Source organism: Rhinoderma darwinii, chromosome 10 (assembly GCF_050947455.1).
Source record: "Rhinoderma darwinii isolate aRhiDar2 chromosome 10, aRhiDar2.hap1, whole genome shotgun sequence".
Classification (NCBI taxonomy): Eukaryota; Metazoa; Chordata; class Amphibia; order Anura; family Rhinodermatidae; genus Rhinoderma; species Rhinoderma darwinii.
Window position 1 is genome coordinate 45,473,601 of NC_134696.1, and position 26,065 is coordinate 45,499,665.

General features: G+C 42.5%; 1 protein-coding gene across 1 annotated transcript in view; it reads left to right on the forward strand.

Annotated features, from left to right (window-relative positions):
- Positions 1 to 11,437: 11,437 nt before the first annotated feature.
- LOC142662018 (transient receptor potential cation channel subfamily M member 4-like) overlaps positions 11,438 to 26,065 on the forward strand; it is a 132,237-nt gene continuing 117,609 nt past the window's right edge. Inside the window, exons 1-2 of the mRNA XM_075839829.1 lie at positions 11,438 to 11,538; positions 18,620 to 18,698. The gene's annotated coding sequence lies outside the window, so the exon portion shown is untranslated. The remainder of the gene's footprint in view (positions 11,539 to 18,619; positions 18,699 to 26,065) is intronic.

Sequence of the window (26,065 nt, forward strand, 5' to 3'; positions counted from 1 at the left end):
CACCTCTGGCAACGGCTTATTTTCCGTGGGAATAAAGGATCAGATGTTGTAATCCAACATTCCCGATTCATCTTTACCCTGACATCTGCCATAGGGGAAGAGTCAGGACACCCCCGTACAAATTAAATAGTCAGTCGTTCCCACCGAAATTGTCCGGTTCGCTTAGATGTGTCTAATGTGTATGGGCACCTTAGGTGTGGTGGTTGTGTTCTAGTACATATCTTATCTCAAGAACAGACAAGTAGTAGCCTTGAAATGCATTGGACTGTTTTCATCTCTATGTTTTTTTGTTTGTTTTTTTGCCCCGTCATGGAGTGTAAGGGTATGTTCACACGGCCTATTTTCGGCCGTTTTTCGTGCCGTTATCGCCCGAAAAATGGCCGAAAAATCGGAAGCAGAACTCCTCCAAACATCTGCCCATTGATTTCAATGGGAAAACGGCCTTCAGAGCATTTTTCGCAGTGTTTTTTTACGCGTAAAAAAAGGCAGAGAAAAAGAAGTGCAGGACACTTCTTAGGACGTTTTTGGAGCCGTTTTCCATAGACTCTATTGAAAAAAGCTGCAGAAACGGCCGTAAAAAACGTAGCAAAAAACGCGAGTGGCTTAAAAAACGTCTTTTGAGACGTTTTGGCTCACTGCGTGTGAACATACCATTACTGTTACATGTTGTCTCTTCCATTCAGTGGGGCAGATTTACTAGCACGGTCTACGTTTTAGTGCTTATTTAGATGAGAAATGCTGAAATCCAGGTGCTGTCCGAGTGTAGAACTGACTGCACAACCGAACACTGACCCATTAAACTCAATGGGCTCATTCACATGTGCAATGGTCTGTGCAGAAAAAAAATCATATCATGCACTACTTTGGTCCGATTCTCTTCAAGTCAATGGATCCGTAAAAAAGTCTGTAACAATGCTTGTGTGAATACAGCCTTAGGCCCCATGCACACGACCGTAAAAAATCTCTGTAATTGTGGAGCATGCTATTTGATAAATATGGCTCATTCAGCTAGACATGCTAGACACTTTCTCCTCCACATACCACCACATGGTTGGCTTAGCTTTTAGTAGCTCAGTTAAACTTAGCGCAATTTTGGCACACGATGTCGCATTTTAAGCCACGCCCTTTCTGCTAGACCATGCTCCTTTTCTGCTAAACCACACCCCCTTGTTGAGCTTGAAGAAAAAGTGTCTAAAACAGTTAATAAATGTGGTCCATAGGATCCGATATGAGCCAGAATTATGGCGCATTTTGAATAGTAATCGTCCCCAAAGGGATTTTTTCATCTTTTTTTGCCAATTTAAAGTCTGGAGAGTTGCTACAAAACATTCATGACAGCATCCGTATGGCAAATACTGGTGTTTTATTAAGGGCGGGTTCACACATGGCGGAATTTCACTTAAATTCCGCTGCGGACACTCCGCAGCGTTATTCCGCAGCGGAGCCGTTTCTCCATTGACTTTCACTTTAATTTAGCAGTGTTCGTTTACACGATGCGTACAATTCCGCTGCGGAGCATAGGCTGCGGAGCGGAATTTGGTGTCCGCAGCATGCTCTGTCTGTTGCGGAGCAGTGGCGGACTCATGGCGGAATTTCTCCATTGACTTCAATGGAGATTCAAAGTTCCGCAATGAAGTCCGCAGCTGTCATGCACATGTTATGTGTGCTGCGGATGCGTCTTGCTTTTTTAACTTGACATTTCTTCATTCTGGCTGGACCTATGTATTTCTAGGTCTACAGCCAGACTGAGGAAGTCAATGGGGCTCCCGTAATGACGGGAGCGTTGCTAGGAGACGTCAGTAAATAGTCACTGTCCAGGGTGCTGAAAGAGTTAAGCGATCGGCAGTAACTGTTTCTGCACCCGGGACAGTGACTACCGATCCCAATATACATGTATCTGTAAAAAAAAATGAAGTTCGTACTTACCGAGAACTCCCTGTTTCTGTCTCCAGTCCGGCCTCCCAGGATGACGTTTCAGTGTAAGTGACGGCTGCAGCCAATCACAGGCCAAGCACAGGCTGCAGCGGTCACATGGACTGCCGCGTCATCCAGGGAGGTCGGGCTGGATGCCGAAGGAGGGACGCGTCATAAAGACAACGGGCGGTAAGTATGAATTTCTTTTACTATCACTAGGGAAAGTGCTGTCCCTTCTCTCTATCCTGCACTGATAGGGAGAAGGGAAGCACTTTTCCCGCAGTCCGCAGCAGCTAGTCCGCATCAATTTTCTGCACATTTTGTGCAGATCCGCAGCCGTAATCCGCAACCCGGATTAGGTGCGGCATTGATGCGGACAGTTGCGGAGGAATTCCGCCATGTGTGGTCATGCCCTAACAAAACCCCAATAAATACATGCAATGTTTCGACTTACGCTGGGGTCTTGTTCAAGAACAAATAACAAGTGAATTGTTCATATATATACACAGTATAGGTAGGGCCCCAATCAAAAAATTAGCCTATCGTTTTTTTTACAATATTACACCCTCCACTCTAACAATTCATCATATAGTCATCAAGTGTGATAAAAATCAAGCATAGTTAAAAAAAATATATATACTTTATATTGTATCGATCCACAAGCTTATTCATGCTGCTATTAATTGTGCTATTTCTCCCAGGAGGTGGTATCTCTTTATAAAGATATGTTGTCCTATTATTGTATTTCAACGTTTATGTTGTGTCTGTAGTCGTTGACCGTCGGCATGCTGTACTTACTGGCAGCCGCAACCGCGGGACACTAAGAGCTTGTTGGCGTCTCCCTCCCAGGAGACACCAACTCACGCGGCTGCACTCTACTGCCTCTAGGGTCCGCGTGCGTGCTCGTTCCCAGCCTCAAAGGGCAATCGCGCGCACAAACTAAATGTTCCCTAACCTATCTCCTTACTTCCTTTACAAGAAAAAGGGCTCTGTCCTTCCACTCCTTGCCTGAATGTTGTTGTTGTATTCCCAAGTTAGTCTTGCAAATGGAAAATTAGTTGTTATTCTGCTCCCAGTGTTCCCGTATCTTACTACCTGTATCCTTAACTGTGCTTGTTCCTAAGCTGTATCTAGTGTTGGAGTCTTGTTGTCATTTGCTACGTTCTGTGTCATCTGCCACGTCTGGTATCATCTGCCACGTCTTGTGTCATCCGCCACGTCTGTTGTCATCCGCCACGTCTGGTGTCATCCGCCACGTCTGGTGACATCCGCCACGTCTGGTATCATCTGCCACGCCAAGTATCACCTGTGCCACGTGCCTGCTACTCCGAGCAGCTGGGTGAACATCCTATCAGGTCCTTTTACCCCAGAGACTGTTATTGACTGTACTTTGGCAAGCTGCTACTCCGCTACGGCAGAGTGGCCTAGTGGGTCCACATACCCCACAGGCGGGACAGTTTATTCTATACAGGTGAGGCGGAATGATGGTTGGCTTGCTGGCAAACGAAATTGTTTGACACTGGGATGTACGGCCCTGTTGTGTTGCCACCTTGGTTACTATATTGCTGCGCCATAACATGTATATTAGTAAGTCTCTTTATTTCATACACTTAAATCCTTGCCATATATTTTTTGCAGCTGAATCACCCCTTTAAGCATTCTGTTTTATGCGCTGTATGTTACTATAACATATTTATATTATACTGTACTTGTTTCCTAGAGTTCCAGATATAAAATGGTGTCTTGAAGATCTCATGCCTTCTGCTTATTCTCCCAAATTTCTAAAAATGAATGCTGCCCTCGTTCTTCATCATCTCAAATTCTGCTGCTGCCAACTCTAGCCAAATGCCTTAGGCAGGTGAAGTATCATGGGGGTCAAGTAGAAAAGCTTGACATAGTTTAACAGTATGGCTAATGTGAGTATATTGCAGGTTGAACATAGACAAATATAACACAGATCTCTGGAAATATAACCTTACGTCACGCTAATATTCTAAAAGAGCAGCCCCTGCATAGCTAAAATCATACTATCTCAGAATATTGAGTTTCACTCGGAGCACAACCCTCTATCTCATGTATAAATAACCCTTGTGATAAGTGCAGACTGTTCACACTGCTTGAATTGGCTCACATTTCCTCCTAAGCATTTTAGGATAATACCTAATCCTGTATCTATTCTGCTCTGAGGTCTGCTAGACAAATGTAGAGATCATTCTCTGCTAATAAACACCTCCTAGTTCTGGCCTGGACCCCTCTGGCCTGATAAAATGCAATATTACAATCTACAGTGGTCATGCCACTGATATGAGACATTCAGTTTGTGCACCATAAATATCTATATTGATTGAAGTTTGAGACCCCTTTAATCACCCAAACCACAACTACCACTATGTGTACAGAATTTTTTGTTAGAGGATATGCTGCTGAAATCCTCCTGCTGAGACTTTCTGCTGCGAGAGGGAAAGACAGAGCTGCTACATATAAGTTTGGTGGGTCCCTGGGGAAGGGGACAGAAAATTAACAGGGGCTTGTTAGCAGGCACCATGAACCCATTTCATTTAGGAGTATCTGCGTGAAAAGTGGTTTAACATGAGTGCTATGGGACAAATTTCCGTCCTGTATAAAGCCTACAGGAGTCCAGAAGGTCAATACTTTGTGATTTTAGTTTGCTCCTGAGTTTCCTGTTCTTGGGTAATTGCCCATTTTACAAACCCCTAAAAGCAACCCTAAGAAAAGAGGCTCAGATTTCTATTCCAGTCTCTGTAAGACCCTGTTCACACAGAATTTTTTTTGCAGGCATAAAAAAGCCTGCCTGAGATTTCCTTCAGGAATTTTCAGGCAGATTTTGACCTGCATGTGCATTTTTTGCCATAGTTTTCGCTGCATTTTTCGCATGGTTTTTTGCCCGTGGCCATTGAAGCTAGTGTAAGGACCGCAGGCAAAAAATGATGCGAAAAATGCAGAAATTAGCTCTGCAGATTTTTCCCTTTGATTTCAATGGGAGGTCAGAGGCAGAACCTCGGCAGGAAAGGACATGCCACTTTTTTTCCCATGAGAGGTTAAAGGCCACCCGGGAAAAAAAAACGCCTCAGCCTCTTCGGACATTTTTTGGCGCTGATTCCGACACGGTTCCCACATTAAAATCAACGCAAAAAAACTGTGCGAACAGGACCTAACCCCTTCAGCTATGTCATACACCTACCCTTTATTTTGGTGACTTTATACAAGTTTTTAAATGCAGACAGATTTTCAAAGTGGAGATAGAAAAATTTGAATATAAAGAGTTAAAAATAGTCAAAACTTTTTAGCCTGGTTTGCAGGTAAAAATGGATAAGTACCTCAGCGGTTGCTTTGCATTCACTTTGCATTTTATTGTTGGAGTTATGGTCAGGATACTTGCTGGAATGACACCTGCTTGACTTTACTAGAGGGACAAGTTTCATAAATGTTTCTGTTTTATTACCGAAATCTTCCAAGGTTGATGTGGAGGTGGGCGGCTTATCGAAACATGGCCATGTAGACCCAAAGTTTGATCTGTACAACAAAGATTCTTTACTTGATTTGACACTTTATTGGTCATTTATTTAGAACACTTGACTGATAAATCTGTAGAGAAAAATCTACAGATGATTTTTATTTTTATTTTCTTTCTGTGTCCACAGCAACAATGGGTAAGATTTGTCAAAGTGGATTTCCCAGCATCATAAATTATATGATTATTATAATTTTCTGATTGCTGGGGTGCTCCACCAATCATGAGAACGGGCGTCCTCTGCACCATTCAATGTCTACAAATGATGGAAAGAGCCGAGCGCTGTACTCGGCTGTTTCCGTAATTCCCATAGACTTTGAATGAAGCGTCAGCACGCACGCCCGACCGCTGCTCTATTCAATGTATTCCTCACAGCAGTTGAGCGGGGGGGGGGGGGGGGGGGGGGTACGGGACGACCCCTGTTCTCATAATCATCTAATTAAAATAAGGGTCCCCTCAGGGCACATATGCAGAAGGTTAGAAAGCCCATTCCAATACCCTACTAGGGCATTCTGGAAGAGAGGAGTCAATCATTTGGGACAACCATCTGTTTGCCAAAAGCAGAGAACATTTGTGGCTAGCAGACTACAGCTAATCTCTCTTGGTCCCCGCAGTAGGACATCCTGTGAACAGCTTTTTTTGGGGGGGGGGGGGGGGGGCCTTCTAACTTTAATCTGATTTTCAAAAATGTAAAAACCCTTTAATGGATGTTGCTTATGGGTGTGCAGTTACAGAGACAGCATTGCTTACTAATGATATTCTCGTTTTACAATATGTTCCAACTCTAGGAACCAGAGCTGTTGCGAGAAGGGAGATCCTCTGTCCCCAGTTCCACCAGGCAATTGGTCTGCAACTGAATGTGGCCAGTCTGGACTTGGTGAACCTGACTTAGAGGACAACCCTTCTCTCCCCTTCTGGGGTCCTCACCTATCAAGCGTTTATGACATATGCTGTGGAGATGGTAATACCCCTTTAAAATAGAGAGCTCTATCTGGTGACAGAATAATTAAAACCTGTCATCTGTCTGCTAGAAAAAGCACAGGAAAACCTTTACCATAGCAAAGCAGGACTGCTGCGAATTCCTTGTGTTTGACCTGCAAATTAAAGGGCAAAATACAGACAACTGTCTATTGTTGTGTCTGCTGTCTATGGAGGAGTAGACACAACTATACAACAACTGATGTCTGTTGATAACCTGTCAAGGAAACAAATTATAGATATTCAGCAGCACTACCAGCATATAAGTGGGTGGTGCACGCAGCATGGGGAATCGGGATCCCGGGTCCGAGAGAACTTACTTATCCAATTAAAAGAGAATAGCTGCAGCACTCCAATTGAAGAAAAAAATTGTGTACTTGTTTATTCACCAAGCATGAACTTGCAGAGTTTAAACCCTAATAGGAGAAAGACCCAATTAGAGTTGAAACGTTGCTAGTTCACGCTTGGTGAATAAACAAGTACACCATTTTTTCTTCAATTGGAGTGTTGCAGTTATTCTCTTTTACTTTGGATAAGTAAGTTCTCTCGGACCCGGGATCACCATGCTGCGACTACGTAGTCGACTACTCTATTGCTTCCGGCAAAACTATGGGTCCGGTGCATAACAGACACAAACGGAAACCATGGGCACCGGATCCGTAGCCGTTGAAATCAATGGTGATGGAAACAGAAACCTCTAGTTTCCTTTCGGGTCAGTTTGTGTCTGTTCAGGGTCCCGTTCTGACGGAAACCACCGACGGAATGTCAGAACGGGACCCCAACGCAGATGTGAACGAAGCCTTACTTCTGTTAAAGAAACAGTTATGTCTACTCTATTATTCATACTTGTACAATGTTTACATAGAGTTGTAGATGTAATGGTATAGGTAGCAAGGGGAGTTATGAAGTAGTGGAAGTTACAGTAAAAGTAGGATAGATCCTTGCACTTATCATAAACTCCGTATGTGTTCTTTGACTATACCTATTGAAGTAACTGTAGGTAAATTAATCAAGAATTAAATTATCTTATTTTACTATTCCTATGAATAGGGGAGGATTCATGTTTCCTGACTGCCACAGGGCCCACAGATAATGAGACTGTCACGAGGCCTGCAGAGGATGGCGTGAACCCACTGTGTCACCAAGGGATTTGATGTGGGGCTAAACCGTGGCATCTAAGGGAACCCCAGTTATTTACCCTTTATCCCTTATACAGCGTTTTGGACTCTGCTGCTGTGGAACCCCAGGCCGTTGCACCTGGTGTAGTCACCCTTGACGATGGCTGACGTTAACAAGTGTGGTACAGAAACAGCAGACGGTATGCAAGGTCAGGTATAGCAAAACTCTGGGCATGCAGCAAATGGGCACTCATGGTTGGTAGAGCTAAAGGTCAGGGCAGGGGGCAGAGGATCATCACGGGTAACGAACAAGAGGTCAAGGCAGGGGGTAGGCAAAGATATTCAAAGGTACAGACAGAGGTTAATCATAGGAAGACCAAATATAGTGTAGCGCAGGGTATTACTAGCAAGCTAGGAAGGAACCTAATTACTCAGGCAATGTGTCCAGGAAAGGGAGGTCCTTTTATACCCAGGGAAATCTGGGTGATAACTTGGCACACACTGGCCCTTTAAGGGAAGAAGGATCAGCGTCTGCACTAGGAAGTGCCTGAGATGCAGAAGGAGATGGCGGTGGTGATGGAGGCTATGACAACACCGCAGAGAAAGAGGGACGCGGCACTTGCTAGAAGCCAGAGAACGCTGTGGAGAAGCGAGTATATGGCGGTGGCAGGGAGCGGTGCCTGCTACATTGACCTTAAGGCCTTGTTCACAAGGCATGTATTTGACACATTTTTTAAGCATTTTAGTCCCCGAAAAACGCGTAAAAAATGCATGCCTTAAGCTCCCTATAGAAAACGTATTGTAGTGCATACGACGCGTTTTTTTATACCCGCGCGTTTAACAAACGCGTTGTGTATAAAAAGAAGCGTCAGGTCAAATCTTGGCACGTAAAACATGCCGAAAACTTGCCTAATTCCCATAGTCAATGGTAGTCCTAATTACGTGCCAAAAAATGCGTCAATATTGCGCACAAAACGCTTCAAAAAAGCATGTATTATAAAAAGCGCTTTACAAAAATGCTAGCGGTTTTTTGGAGCGCTGTGTGAACAAAGTATAAAAGTTGCTTTTTGGCCTTTAGAAGCTTCGGGACCTTATTCATCCTAGATCATCTCTCTATCGATGCAATATCACCAAGCAGTTTCTATGCCAAAATGTATTTCAGGTTTTGGAATCTGTTTGGGAGGAGTTTAAATGATTTTTTCAATCACACACTTTCTATCCATTTCGCGTATCGCCAACAAGTGGCTTCCTCAGGGGTTAGCCCATAATTTGTGCCTCGGACGGCCGTGCACATGACCATGTACATTCATTTCAATGAGCCTGGATTGCAAAATGCAGCCCATATAGAACATGTCCTATCTTTTTGCGGTCCAGGCTCCCAGGCAATTCACGGACTGTGGCTAACCCCTGAGGAAGCCACTTGTTGGCGATAAACGTGGGGCTCATTCTCTTCCTCCCTCTCCCCTAAAACGGTTCTCACATAGGACATGCTGATCTTATGCTAATTTTGATGCAACATTTTTTGTCCTTGTTTCTTTATCTTTGGCATTCGAACGTCTGCTCTAGGGGTTTAGGTGAGTGAGTGGGAGTTACTACTTTGTTTGCCACTTATCATGGTGGTCTGTCTCCCCTTACCATTGACTTGTATATGGCATTCTTTATGCCGTTTTTAACCTCTGCATAGCATACTGAGTTCTAATCAAATAAAATATATTTTGGATATTCACATAGCTATTCCATGACTTATTGGTTTTTGCCCTATACATACCCATTTTTTGTCTTTGAGTTACTGTAAACAGAAAAGCACCACGTGCTTTTCTGTTTACAAACATCCAAACGGAGTGTCATAAAGATGGCGGCTGCGCGAAAAGCACGCAGCCGCGCATCCATATGAACAGGACACACCGAGCTGTCACGCTGCTGCCACGCTCACGTTCGTCTGAATCCGCCCTAAGAGAGGGAAATACCTTACATTGGGTTTTGTTTTTACTTTCCTCTAGATCAATGCAGCAGGAAATTGTTTGATGGATTTATCCTTTTTTTTTTTTTTACTATTTTACTATGTGTGCCGTCATGGATATAGTAAATTAATATGCTCCTAAACTATAAACAATAAAATTTCTTATCATCTGTACTGTGTGGTGAGCGTACAGAATGTCCTATTAAATGTATTGGCAGAGATGATTCTTGTCTTGACACCTGTTGTCATGTCAAACACACCCAACAACTCGGTGGTGACATATATGAATCCATGTATCTAAATATAAAATGTAATTGCTGGAATTAATCAAATTCTTCCAATACTTCTTAGTTCTTCAAACGTTTTTCTATATTACATTAGCAGAGTTACCCGGCTTCGCACGGGTCTATTTGTTTGTTATTTGTGTATGTGGTTAAAAACGTTGTCTCCTACTGATATGCCTCAGTCTGCTGGGGAGTTTCAGCAAATTGCTGTTTGCTGTGACGTATCTTGTCAGCCTGGAGAAGGGCTTGGGTCTGCGGAGAGGTTTCAGCAGCTACAGTCCGTTCACGGCGAGTAACATGTTGAGTAAATCAAAATGGCTGGGTTGTTATGGAAACCCGTTATGGAAACCTGGTCTAAAACGGTGTGTATGTGAGTAAAGCTAAGAATGAAGGACCTGCGAGCTTCTATTCGCTAGTACGTCTCATCTGATGTGATATGGAGGAAGGTCCTTGATGTGGAAGCCAGTGGTGCCATATTTGCTTATGTGAATATGTGAAGAACGGTAGGTCCTAGAGAGCTGTAAACCTTTGGAAGCGCGTGATTTACTTATGTGCTAAATTTGGTGCAGATTGGTCCAGTCGTTTGGCTGTGCATAAGGAACAGACAACAGAAATTCATTTTTATATATGTAGAGATATATCCTTCAGACAATGAATGTCCACAAAGTATCCCTAATGTGCCAATGTTTGATATGTATCATTTTTAACAACACAGATTATATATTAACACCTTCGGGTACATTGTACTACCTTCTTTCTTTACCAAATGTTACATTAAGGCGATGGCGTGGGCATTGCGTGCATAATACAAAGTCATCGTCCTGCCCCAACTGCCAAGATCGAAATAATTCCAGTCTTGGCGGTTAACCCATTTGTTGCTGTGATCAAACTTGATCATAGCACTAACCAAGGTAGGACTCCTTTGTTACAGTGATTGCCAGCACCATAGTGTCCGATGTCACTATGGTAATAGCCTGGGGCCTGACAAAGGCTTCCAAGGTTGTCTCTTGCAAATGCCTGTTAAAGCATAAAAATTGTGTGCCCTAAAAGGTGCCTGTGCCAGTACACAGTATTTAAAAAAAAAATCAAAGTTAAAAAGTATATATATATATATATATATATATATATACATATATATATATATATATATATATACACACACACACTATATATATATGTATATATATATATATATATATATATATACACACACACACACACACTATATATATATATATATGTATATATATATATATACACACACACACACACACACTATATATATATATATATATATATATATATATACATACACACACATACACACACTATATATATATATATATGTACTGTATTTCTTTGAGGTTACCGACGGCTGAATCGTTTTTCTTCTCCCACCAAAATGATATCTCTAAATACTAAGGTATTCTACAAAATTACTTATCTTCTAAAAACCGTATCAGGCATCTGTGTCTACGCAAAAATAGTTTGTTTCAGTTTACAGATTGCAGTGTCCCCAGAACAATGTGTTGTAAATGTATTTTATGATGTTATGTTATGCAAGATGGTATTTTGGGAGAAAGTGGGAGGAGTTTAGTTTATATATAGTGGGTCCTCCCCCCTCAGAGTGGCAGTTGGAGCTTGTTGACAGTTGGAGCCGGTAGTGACGAGTTTTGCATGGAAGTTGAACCCCTGAAGACAGGATAGAGAAGCTCACTGAGGAGAAAAAGCAGGAAAGAGAGAGATCACATTGTAAGGGCCTGTGACTATATAATCTGTGAAGTTAGGCCTCATGCACACGATCGTAGTGGAGTGCACAGCCCATAACCTGTGCCTCGGACGCCGTGGAGTGCCATCCGCAGGCCGCCCGCAAATCACGGGCTGTGCACATGACCATGTACATTCATTTCAATGAGCCTGGACCGCAAAATGCAGCCCATATAGAACATGTCCTATCTTTTTTGAGTTCCAGGCTCTCAGGCAATTCACGGACTGTGGAAACCATGGTCGTGTGCATGGGCCCATAGAAATGAATGGGGCCGCAATTCTCCTGCAGATTTGCAGATGAATTGCGGCCGCAAAAACACGTTCGTGTGCGAGGCCCTAAAGAGGATCTGTCACTAGTTTAGTAATGCCCAATCTCCTAGCTAATCTAATAGGCGCTGTCACACTGCTAATGCTAGTGAAAGCTGTGTCTCAAAACGTTTATTATTTTAAAAGTTATGAGTTTTTTTATATATGCAAATGAAGCTATACTTGCCATGTGGGTGTCACTACCAGCGATTCTCCTGAGGTGGAGCTACCTCACAGCCTCTGACGCTGTCCTATCAGCACTGTGCTAGCTCAGAGGATCACTGTGAGATAGGGCTGGGCGATTTTGCCAAAAAATAAAATCTAGGTTTTCGATTTGAATCTCGATTTTCTTATTACTGTTAAATAAACGTAAAAAATACCAAGAGATAATTTAAAGAAGAACTCCCATGAATTTTTTTTATTGCTTTGCCTATTTGTAATGGGCATCTTGTACACATAAATGATATTTATTTCCTCATCGAGCGTCTAGCCTTCAATACATAGGATCCATTCGGCTCCCCCATGCGATCACGTGATAAGTAAACGGACTCGCCGATTCACACAGCATCTTATGTGTGGACCGGAAACCAGTTTCTCTATGTAAGTCTATGTATTGAAAGCTAGATACTCGGTGAGGAAATAAATATCATATACATGTACAAGATGCCCATTACAAACGGGCAAAGCAATAAAAATTTTCATGGGAGTGCTTAAATTAATAAATTATTTTATTTATATAAATAACTTTTTAGCATATATTACTATGATAATTGTGCGTAACTTCACAACTTTTAACCTCTGCAAATACTGTTTTCTATCAGAAATACAAATATTTTTATAAAAATGTGTATCAGTGTGTTTGGTGCAACTTTGTAATTAGATCTTATTAAAAATTATTTTTACTTTTTGAGATACAGCTGCTTTGTATTCTGTATACAGAGCAGCTATATCATTTGCTGACGGGTTCAGTGACAGTGGGTCCTGCGTGATCCACCTGTAATCAATCACATCTTAGTTATGAACTTAGATGTGATCGTTAACAGCTCAATCCTGCAGGACCCGCTGACACTAAACTCGTCAATTCCGCGGACCTGACGGATAAAAGTTTAGGCGCTAGATACAGCTGCTCTGTATACAGGATACAAAGCAGCTGTATCTGAAAAAGTAAAAAATAATTTTTAATAAAAAGTATTTTGAAAGTTGCACAAAACACACTGATACACATATATATATATATATATATATATATATATATATATATATATATATAAAAATTATATGTCAAAGGTGTACATAGCTTTTAAGCTAACCTGAGGATATACTGGTAGCAGAAACAGCAAAGTATAAAGTGGTCAGGTGCAGTAGGGATATATGTAGGGATACAGTGAGGGTACTGGTTTAAAAGTGTGTTGGGGGCACAAACAAATGCTAAAAAGGCCATTATTTTAGCTCAGCTGGGGCTCTGAGGAACAACTCATATAGGCACTCACTCATCTAGCAGATGTAGCCTATAAAATGCAGAAAGAATTAGGCCCTGCCTCCCATTCCTTTATATACAAATAGCCAGCCGGCCCTCTCTAACCCTGCCCACCAATCAGGGCCAGCTCCAGGTTTATGTGGGCCCTTGGGACAGACTTAGTGGGCCCCTTTGCAGGGGGACTCACGACAGCAGTAAAATGGCAGAAAACATCACTTTGTGCCCCCATCTAGAAGTTAGGTCCTGTTTATGCCCCCCATAATAAAGTTAGGCCCCCAGTTTGTACCCCCATAGATTTAATGCCCACTGTCAGTGGTGTATTAAGTAGACCATAGGCTGTTCCACAAGCTTGGGCCCCCCTTCTCCACCACCGCCCTGCCACGCCATTTTCTATATTAAACACCACCTTTCTGTGTGAGCATTGACAAATGTGTTACGATTACCCTTGTCAAAGGCCTGTGTCCCTACTGTAATGGCTGCCACGCTGTTCCCCGCCTCTTCCACGGTCTCTGCTCTGGTTCCTGCACCCTCCATTTCCTCATGCTCATCCCGAGCTCCACTTACCCGATCCGGACGCTCTGCAGGCTCTGGGCGTCGTTAGGTAACTGCATCTGTCACCTCCCTCAACGGCCGTCATCCACGATGTGCGGCTGCAGCCACTAGAGGGCGTGCGCGCTGACTCTTTCCCTCTTAAAGGGCCAGCACATGCCAAAATTCCTAGACTTCCTATTTAAGGATCCTCCTTCCTCTCAATCCTTGCTTGTTCAACCAAGTTCCCCGTGAGTTTCCCTGTACTCTGGTTCCCTGTTTTCTTGCCTTCTGCCTTTGTCTGGATTTCCTATTTTTGACCTCTGCCTGAACTTGACTATCCTTGCCTGCCGCCTGCCTTGACCTATTGCTATCGATATCCGTAACGACGCCTGCTGCCTGTCCTGACTTCTGGCCTATACCTCCGACTGCCTCTAAACCTGCCGTGCCAAGCATTGCCCTGGGTTACTAGCACCATCTCCCGGATGACACAGAGGATCCACAAACGAACCAGGTGAGAACCGTGATTTGAACAAGCCATGGATCTCCTTGACACAGCCCTGTCTGACGCGGCTGATATGGCTCAGGAACTTTCTAGACAAAGAGTTCGCCAAGATCAGCTTTTTCAGCTTTTGCAAAACGTGTCCACTCGCTTGAACGAACTTGCGCCTCCGGCTCCTCCGACACCGCCACCACCACCGCAAGCTCCTGTCTACAGTCCTGGACTACATTTACCTACACCTGCCCACTATGAGGGTAACCCCAAGACCTGCAGGGGATTCGTTAATCAATGCACCATCCATTTTGAGGTCATGGCACATCATTTTTCCTCAGACCAGGCTAAAATGGCCTACATCCTGTCCCTGCTTTCTGGCGAAGCGCTGGCATGGGCATCGCCCCTGTGGGAGAGCAACGACCCCATACTGTATAATATTCAGAACTTTCTCTCCGCATATCAAAGGGTGTTTGAAGAGCCAGGTCGGGCATCGTCAGCAGCTTCCTCTGTTCTCAAGCTCCAGCAAGGAACCTCCACTGTAGGTCAATACGCCATTCAATTCCGCACCCTGGTTACATAACTCCAGTGGAATAACGAGGCTCTAGTAACTACCTTCTGGGAGGGTCTAGCGGGCCGCTTCAAGGATGAACTTGCTGGCCGGGACCTTCCACCATCCTTGGATGACTTGATCTCTCTTGCCAATCGGATTGACATTAGTTTTTGTGAGAGACAACAAGAATCTGCTCGGGGCAATCGGACATCGTGGTTGGCACCAACCTTCCAACGGCCTCTTCTTGCCTCATCTTCCTCTCGGTCGGATGAACCTATGCAGGTGGAGAGAACAAGACTCACGCCTGAGGAGCGCCAGAATAGACGCAAGTTGAACTTATGTTTATACTGTTGTGGAAAAACGCACTTCCTCAAGGACTGTCCAGTAAGGCCGGAAAACTCCAACGCCTATGGCAAGTAGGAGAGGCTACCCTAGGTGGAGTATCACCCTCTCAAAAGATGACCATACCAGCTAAACTGTCCTTTGCAGAAACCACTTTCTGCGTCCAAGTCTTTCTAGATTCCGGATCCGCTGGGAATTTCCTGTGCCAGTCGCTGGTTAATCGCTACAAAATCCCAGTTCAAGAACTAACCCAACCTTTGTCCATTGCTTCTGTGGATGGGAGGCGTCTACGGGAAACTATCTATCTTATCACCGAGCCCATTTTCATGTTAACAGGGGCACTGCACAGGGAACGTATCTCCTTCTATGTTTTAAAGAACTCTCTGAACCCTTTGCTATTGGGTCTACCATGGTTGCAGAAGCACTCTGCTGTTATTGACTGGACTGGAGGTCAAATTACCTGCTGGAGTGACTTCTGTCACCAACATTGTCTACAATCAATTCGCCCACCCATGCCTCAGTCTGCAGAACCTAACCCAGCAGGACTTCCTACTCCATATAAAAGCTTCTCTGATGTTTTCTGCAAACAACAAGCTGAATCGCTGCCACCTCACAGACCATACGACTGTGCCATAGACCTGGTCCCCAATGCCACGCCTCCCAGAGGTAGAGTCTACCCTTTGTCTTTGCCCAAGACGGGCCATGTCTCGGTATATCCAAGAGAATCTGGAGAGAGGATTCATCCGTAAGTCCTCCTCTCCTGCTGGCGCAGGGTTTTTCTTTGTAGGGCAAAAAGATGGCTCCCTGCGTCCTTACATTGATTACCGTGGGTTGAATAATATTACGTTAAAGAACAAGTACCCGTTACCGTTGATCTCTGAACTCTTTGACCGCCTACAGGGGGCGAGAATTTTCACCAAACTAGAACTTCGTGGAGCTTATAATCTCATCCGTATTCGTGAGGGAGACGAATGGAAAACCGCATTCAAAATTCGTGATGGGCATTTTGAATACTTTGTCCTGCCCTTTGGACTTTGTAATGCTCCTGCGGTTTTCCAGGCATTTGTTAATGAAATTTTTCGAGATCTGTTGTACAGCTGTGTGGTGGTATACCTTGATGACATTTTAATCTTGTATCCTAATATCCAGACTCATCGTGTGCATGTGCGCCAAGTGTTACAGCGTCTGCGACAGAACTCTCTGTTTGATAAACTGGAGAAATGCCTCTTCGAGAAAACCAGCCTGCCTTTCCTGGGTTATGTCATTTCCGACCAGGGACTTCAAATGGATCCAGCCAAGTTATCCTCAATTCTCAAATGGTCTCGTCCGCAAGGACTCAAAGCTGTCCAACGCCTGCTGGGATTCGCAAATTATTACCGCCAATTTATTCCTCACTTCTCCTCTATGACAGCTCCTATTTCTGCACTGACCAAAAAGAGGGTTAATGCCAACACGACACAGAGGATCCACAAATGAACCGGGTGAGAACCGTGATACCTACATACTGACAGTCTCCAACCATTGCTGACAGTATCACAGTGTATCACACATCCTCTTGACAATGGGAATGGAAACATGCATTTGTCTATTAGTCCTGGGTACACAAAGACTTTTTATAGAATACAAGGATTTCCCATAACAGACTTGTCAGGAAAGGGGACAGATCTTCTATAAATCAAATTACTCACAAGTGATTTCTTCTCCAATGGGAGTTGTTCTCTTTTCTTCTCTTCTCCATCTGACACAGACCGTTATCGCGACTTCTCCTGATGACTGCAGAGTTTCCTGATGAGAAATCTTTGCCCCTCGATTCTGTAGCCATTTTCAGCGTCTATAGCAACACAAAAATTCAGAAACTAAACATCCTAAATTGTTTTATACCCCAGACCAAACCCCTAAGCAAATTAAGACCCCAGGCCCATACATTAACTCAGACCAATAAATTCAGTCCCCAAGGGGTAACTAAACTTTTAAAAAACATTTGGCGTGTCATAGTGATATGTCAGAAGTATTGATCGATGGGGGTCTGATCACTGGGACCCCCACCGATCACTAAAACACAGTGGCAGGAGTGCTCAGGTGAGCGTTGTTCCACTTAATTTCTGATCATCTTTCCTTGTAGCGGTGTACGGACTCATAGACTTTCTATTGAGCCCGTAAACCGCTTGCTCGGCTATCAGAGGAAAGACGATCAGAAATAAAGTGGCTCAGCACTCACCTGAGTGCTTCTGCCACTTTGTTTTAGCGATTGGTGGGGTCTCAGGATCCGGACGCCCACCAATCAGAACTTTTGACATGTCACTATGACATGTCAATTTTTAAAAAAAATTTTGTTACCCTTTAAGCAGTCAGACACCCCTCCCCAGTGCATCTGACTGACTGCTGAGTGCTCTATGGGATGGTCTGAGCGTCTGACTCTTATGGCTCTGGGGGAAGGAGTTATCCCCCCATAGAACCCTCAGCAGTCAGTCAGACACTCTGAACCCCCTCTTACAGTATAATAACTACTGAGGGCTCTATGCGGGAGATTATATTGCAGGGAGGTTCTGAGCATTTGACTTACTGCAGAGGGCTCTATGGGTGGGAAATCATTTCACACACAACATTTTTTTTTAAACTGAACACCCTATATACAAATCACACTAACACCACACACTATACATTCAAACCACACACTATATACACACACACTACATGCACACACTTACACTATATAGACTTACATTATACACACTATAAACTCTATACACACAGCACACACTATATAGATTTACACAATATACACTATACACACACTATATAGAGTAGGAGACAGGAAAACGGAGATAGGATCCAGCGCTGTGATGCATTTAAAATGGAATTAGATGTTTCCAAGTTTAATGTCCTGAGTTAAAAGGAAGTCCAGTGGTATAGGTCCAGGGTGTGCATGAAGTGGAGAGAGGGTATCCTCTGTGGCCTATGCGTTTCGGACGGCGCTGCGTCCTTAGACTTGGCTGTGGTTAATTTTCAAAAAGAGCGCGCTGTCTTATATATGCCGTAATGGCAGGAACAGCTGGTGAGTGAAGAAGTGATTGCGTTTCACGGTTGTATTGTGGTGGAACGCAAACATCGGACATGAGTCTCCTGCTACCATGAAAAATTATTAGGTAAATGAAGCAAAATAATTTATTAGCTTTGTTTATGTTGTTAATGTTATAACATTGTATTACTTTGCTTTATTTTTGTATGTATGTGTGTGTGTTTGTTCAAAGGCTTGTCGGATAGCGTGTTTGTCGTTTTATTGAAGTTTTATTTGATTTAGTTGCGTTCCATGGGTATGTGTGTTTGTCTTTTTGTTAAAGTTTTATTTGATTTGGTTGCGTTTCAGGACTCGCTTTGGAATACAACTCCGGAACGTATTCGACAGCCCGACTTCACATCATGTCCAGATCTATCATCACACATCGGTGAGTAAAATTATTTTATACAAAACTATGATCTTATATGGGGATGGTTGTAGTAAAAGTCATCATTGATTTGACAGAATATGGATTTTATTTGCCTGTCTCGTTTCTCAATGTTAGATATTGTTCTGTGCAAGTATTGTTATACCTTGCATTTTTACCATTGTATCATTTTTAGTACTATGACAGTTTACCCACTTTGAAAAGTATATAGTTTTTTTGGATGTTAAGATGTGTATTGTATGTTCCAAATTGCGATATAGGACTATATGTCCTGTAAAATTTGGTTTTGTAAGCATAGGACCTGGGCTCTGATTGTAGTTTAGCGAGGATAGGATGTGGGGAAGTGTAGGTTGGACCACAACTGTATCTGGTAACGTGGGGAAACTTACGTAATACATAACTAAGATAGTGTAACTATTCGTGTGTACAAGGCAACTAGCAAATATTATGTCTGTACATGTGGGGGGGTGCTTGTTTTAAAAATTCCAGAGTTGGAATTGTATAGATACCTCGGGGTGGTTTGGATATAATGGCTTGGTCTTGTTTCAATAACGTGATGGCGTATTGCTCGATTAGAGCCCATTTTAGGTATAAATGAATCAGTAGAGATACATCAATTCTTTCCTTAAATTAAGGCCTTCTGGGTATCTTGTATTTAGCCTATATATCCAATACGCTTCTCTTAGATGAGTTTTGTGTTTAATATCTCCACCTCGCTTTGGCGGCTGTATTTTTTCAATGGCATAGCAACGGAAATTTTTAGTGGATCTGTTGTGGTGAGAAATAAAATGCTTGGCCGCATTTGATATATTGACAATATTTACGTTTCTTATATAGCTCAGATGTTCTAAAATTCTTGTCTTAAATTTTCTAATTGTACAACCAACATATTTGAGTTGACATTCTGTACATTCAATTAGATAAATAACTGACTGTGAATTACAGTTAATATAATTTTGGATTGTAAAATTGTCTGTTTTTTTAGAATTGCTAAAGTTTTTTGTTGGGTATACATAAGAGCAGGTTTTACATGGATGTTGGCCACATCTATAATAGCCTTTAGTCTCTAACCATGTTGTTGTTGTATTGGTGTTGGATGTGTATAGCGAGGGAGACAGAGTGTTGCCCAAAGAGGAGGCTTTTTTTGCTACTATCCTACAACCTCCTGACAGAATTGTTCGTAGTGTGTCGTCCTCCATGAGGATTGGCAGGTAATTGTTAACTATACTTTTTATTTTGGTAAATTGATTGCTTTGCTGTAAGATGAGTGTTGGTTGATTGTGATTCTTGTTTATTCTTTAAAGTTTTAGGTTGACTAAGGAGTTGATTTCTTGATTTTTGATTTATAATGTTGCTAGCTCTGGTCAGTGTCCATTTTGGATAACCGCGTTCTAGTAATCTTGATTGTATTGATTTTTGTTCAAGCTCGAACTGATCTTGGCTGGTACAATTTCGTTTAGCCCTGTGCATTTCACCCAAAGGTATGGCTCTGATGGTGTGTATTGTGTGATCACTTTTTGCATGAAGGATGTTATTGGTGGCTGTAGGTTTTCGATGGGTTTTTGTTGAAATGAAAAAACCTTCATCTCCTTTTAGTTCCAAATCTAGAAATGTGATTTGTGAAGTATCATGATGGTAGGTATATTTTAAATTGCACTGGTTGTTATTGAGTGCTGCTACAAATTCAGGTATGATGTTCATTTCTCCTTTCCAAATAATCAGAATATCGTCGATATATCTACCGTACCATTCTATACAATTGCTGTACAAATTGTTGGGTGAGAAAATGTGAAAATGTTCCCACCATGACATTACTATGTTGGCTATTGATGGGGAAAATTTGGCCCCCATGGACACTCCCTTTAGTTGTAAGTAATATTTCGTGTCAAATTGGAAATAGTTATTGGTTAATAGGAACATGAGTACTTCTATTATATAGGTTTGGAAATTCATTTCATATGTACTGTATTTCTTCAGATGAAATTTCAGAGCAGTACAGGCTATTTCATGAGGAATTGACGTGTAAAGTGACACAACATCACATGTGAGCCAGGAAAAAATTTTTTCCCACATTTTGTTATGAAATATATTGAGGACATGTTTTGTGTCCTTTAAAAAACCAGGTGTATTTTGTGCTAAGGGCTGTAGTAAGGTATCTAGCCATTCAGATAGCTTTTCTAGGATTGATCCTATACCAGATACTATCGGTCTCATTGGTGGAGGTACTGTTTGTTTGTGAACCTTAGGTAGCGCATGTATTATGGGAGTAATTGGTTGTTCGATGTACATGTACTCCTTTTGTTTCTGGGTGATGAAACCGTCTTGTAAACCGTCTTCCAGCAGTTTTTTCATCTGGTGTTTAATTATGTCGACAGGATTTCTTGTCAAGATTTTATAAGTAGTTTCGTCTGATAGCATGTTGATAATTGATTGTTCATAATCTTTTTTGTTCAAAACTGTGACATTGCCACCTTTGTCTGACATTTTAATAGTTATATCCTTGTTCTCTTGTAGTGATTTTACTGCTTTTTTAAGTTTAGTTGACATGTTTGTTTTTGGATGTTTGTTTTTAAGACTGTCTGCGAGGTTGTGTAGTTCTTTTTCTATGACGGTTTGGAAACGGTCCATTGAATCCGTACGTGAGCTGATGTATAGTGTATAGACTTACATTATACACACACACACACACACACACACACACACACACACACACACACACACACACACACACACACACACCATATAGACTTACATTATACACATAGCACACACTATATACTATATAGACTTACACTATATACACTATATAGACATACATTATGTACACTATACACACACTATATAGACTTACGCTATATACACTACACACACTATATAGACTTACATTATACACACAGCACACACACTATATAGACTTACACTATACACACACTATTTAGATTTCTATTATATACACTATACACACACTATATAGACTTACACTATATACACAAACACTATATAGACCTACATTATACACAAAAGCACACACTATATAGACTTACACTATATACACTACACACACACACACACACACACACATTATATAGCCTTACATTATACACACAGCACACACTGTATAGACTTACACTACACACACACACACACACACACACACACACACACACTATATAGACTTACACTATGTATACACACTATATAGACTTACACTATATACACACACTATATAGACTTACACTATATACACTAAACACACACTATATAGACTTACACTATATACACACACTATATAGACTTACACTATATACACAAAACACACACTATATAGACTTACACTATATACACTACACACACACACACACACACACACACACACACACACACACACACTATATAGACTTACACTGTATACACTACACATACTATATAGACTTACACTATATACACTACACACACACACACTATATAGATTTACATTATACACACTATTTACACACTATACAATATGCAATATATACACACACACTTACATTATATACACTATATAGACTCACATTTAATGCACTATAAACCCTATATACAACACACTATAGATAGACTTATATTATACACACATCACACACTATATAGTCTTACATTATACATGCGCGCACACACACACACACACACACACTATATAGACTTACACTATATACACACACACACACACTATATACACAGGACACACTATATAGACTTACACTATGTTCCCTATATACACATACCACACTTACCAGAGCCTCTTCATCGGTGGTGTTTGTGTACAGCCTGCAGGGCCTTAATCATGTGACTGTGATGTCACCACAGGTTCTTTACCTCCTACTTGCAGTCTTGCCGTTATCAGGCAGCTGCTGGTGGTTTAGACAGGAGAGACAGTGCACAGCAGCACAGAGGAGCTGACTGTCATTAAGAGAGACTCCAGCAACTGCCCATCACTCTCTATGACAGTCTGCTCTGTACCGCTGATGTGTTGTGCTGTGCCGCCCGCCCCCTGTTCCCTGGCCGAAATGTACTTCCCCTGCACATGCCCCCCCACCTCCTCCTCATCAGCAGCAGCAGGTGGGACAGATGACCGTGACAGGCAGCAGGCCATGATAGTTTTTTTAACTTATGTGCGGTTTGGGGGCCATGGGCCCCCTGGGAGCCTAGGGCCCCGGGTGGCCGCACGAACCACCCATATGAGGATCTGCCATTGCCCACTGTAGTTAGTGCCACACAGAACCCCTCCCTGGTAGTGCCACACAGCCCCCCTACCTGGTAGTGCCACACAGCCCCCTCCCACTTAGTGCCACACAGCCCCCTCCCTGGTAGTGCCACACAGCCTCCCATCCCTGTAGGTAAAACCTTGGGGGCTCCCTGTAGGAGTGGAATCCCCAACCAGAGCATTGCTGACGCTCTGACCAGGGATTCCGCTTCAAAGCCCTTGACGTCACTGTTCATATATGGACAGTGATGTCAGGGGCAACCCCAGAGCCATAGTCCCAGGAAGAGCGCTATTAGCACTCTGCCTGGGACTCCTGCTCTGCTTCAGACATCACTGTCAATATATGGATAGTGATGTCCGGAGCAGAGCTGAATTCCTGGGCAGAGCGCTAGTAAAGGCTCTGCTCCAGTACGCCGGCTCTGGATTCCTTTAATCACCCAGCCCTACTGTGAGAGACTGAGACTGGAGGGAAGGCAATCACTTCGAATAGCCATATCTCCGGCTGTGGACCACCTAGAACAGTGGTTCTGGTGGCATATGAAAGATGAGATTCTAGCTGTGAAACAACTGGAGGTATCACCAGTTAAAGACACAGTCGGGAATGGGAACTGTAAATACATACAGCTTCCATTCCCGACTGTGTCTTTAACTGGTGATACCTCCGGTTGTTTCACAGCTGGAACTGCAACACAATTTTCACTAGCATAACATAGCATAGTCGACTACACTATTGTTTTTAAAAAAAATAGAAACTTTACGGAACGGAAACAAATGGAAACCAACTGAAATGGAAGCATTACCATTGAAATCAATGGTAATGCAAACGGAAGTTATAGTTTTCGTTCGGCTTTCAATTCATCTGTTCCCGCTGACGGAATAGATTAATGGAAATCCCAAACAGAACCCGACGCGGATTTGTACAGACTGACATCTTCGTTAACCCGTGCAAACCCCCTCATCACTAGCTGTGAGCAAGCCCTGAGAGAGTGGCAAGGCCTGTTAGCCATTTTGTGGGCCTTCGCCCTTCCCATCCATTCTCGGGTCCCCTGCTCGTGCGCTACTAGATGACTGCCTAGACTGGATACAATTTTAGCAAACTCTCAGATGTGAGATGTTTTAGGTATGCACAAGTTTCCAGCCCCTGGGTGTAACCAGGGCCCGGCCTTACGGGTGTGCGAACTGTGCGAGCGTACAGGGCGCTGAACCCTCCCAGCATGTAGGGGGCGCCATTGGGCTCTGCCTCTACTCTGTGCTCTGTTCTTAGTTACACACACGGAGTAAATAAGAACCGAGGAGCAGAGGTGGAAGCTCTGCCCACAGCCCGTCCTGCAAGAAGCCTGTGATCCTATCAGCATGGAGAGATGGTTAGTGTATATGTGTGTCTGTGTGTCTCTGTGTGTATATGTGTCTCTGTGTGTGTATACATGTATATATGTTACATTGTGTGTGTGTGTGTGTGTGTGTGTGTGTGTGTGTGTGTGTACCGCAGAGGAAGAGGCTCTGGTAAGTGTGATGTGTGTGTGTGTGTGTGTGTGTGTGTGTGTGTGTGTCTCTGTCTCTGCATGTGTTTATGTCTCTTTGTAAAAGTGTGTTGAATAGTAAAGTAGAACAGATGAAATTAAGATATCTGTGCTGCCTCCTATATACCCTGCTGCCCCCTATATACCCTGCTGCCCTATATATATATATATATATATATATTATTTTTTTTTATATGTGTGTGTGTGTGTATGTGTGTTTATATGTGGCTGTGGGTATAGTTATCATCTACTACATTACCTGTACTTAGGGAGTTATCACTGTGTTATCAGCGCTGTTACATAGGACTGCAGGTAACATCTACGACATTATCTGTACTGAGAGATTTATCACTGTGTTATCTGTGGTGTTACATAGGACTGCAGGTAACATCTACTACATTATATGTACTCAGAGAGTTATCACTGTGTTATCTGTGGTGTTACGTAGGACTGCAGGTAACACTACTACATTATCTGTACGATTAGACAAGAAGTCTCACAGGACATGTAAACATCAAGGGGGGAGACAGATCTCAACCACCCATTCAAGTTTATTCAAGGGGCCTTGATAAAGCTACAGGCGAAACGCGCGTCGGGGCGCTCTTTCACACCTTGGGTCACACTGACAGTCTCCTAAACATGGGTAAGTGCATCAGCTAGGCCTGCTTAGGCTCTATGCCACATATCTAAATGCACTAGTCACTTTAAGCAAACACAAGCTTTTACATTGAGCTTTTCAGACTTTGCTTTTGTACTATTCTTATCTCAACCCACTAACATAGATGCATCCTATGTTGGAGTTACATTGATCTAATAATCTTTCCATAATATATACAAAATGTATGTATATACCTTGATCAATGTATGTATTGGTGATCCAGACAAGGACTTATTTTAGATTCCCTGTTTTTGTTTTTGGTTTTTGATGTTATTAATAAAGATGGTCAATTTTTTCATATTTTGATATATATGTTCTCTAGTTTATACATTATCTGTACTCAGAGAGTTATCACTGTGTTATCTGTGGTGTTACATAGGACAACAGGTAACATCAATTATATAATCTGTACTCAGAGGGTTATCACTGTGTTATCCCCAGAGTGTTACGTAGGACTGTAGGTAACATCTACGACATTATCTGTTCTCAGAGAGTTATCACTATGTTATCTGTGGTGTTACATAGGACTACAGGTAACGTCTAGTACATTATCTGTACTCAGTTAGTACTGTGTGTTATATGTGGTGTTACATAGGGCAGCACGTGAAATCTACTACATTATTTGTACTCAGAGAGTTATCACTGTGTGTTATCTGTGGTGAGGAATTGAAACACAATATATTACAAAGTTACTGAAAGTTACAATAGTAGCAAACGCTCAGAATCAAAGAAGTATTTGGTCTGTACAGGTTTTATAATGCCCCCCATATGAGCTCCCCATACAGTATAATGCCCCTCCATATCAACTCCCCATACAGTATAATGCCTCCCATATCAGCTCCCCATACAGTATAATGCCCCCCATATCAGCTCCCATACAGTATAATGCTCCCATATCAGCTCCCCATACAGTATAATGCCCCCCATATGAGCTCCCCATACTGTG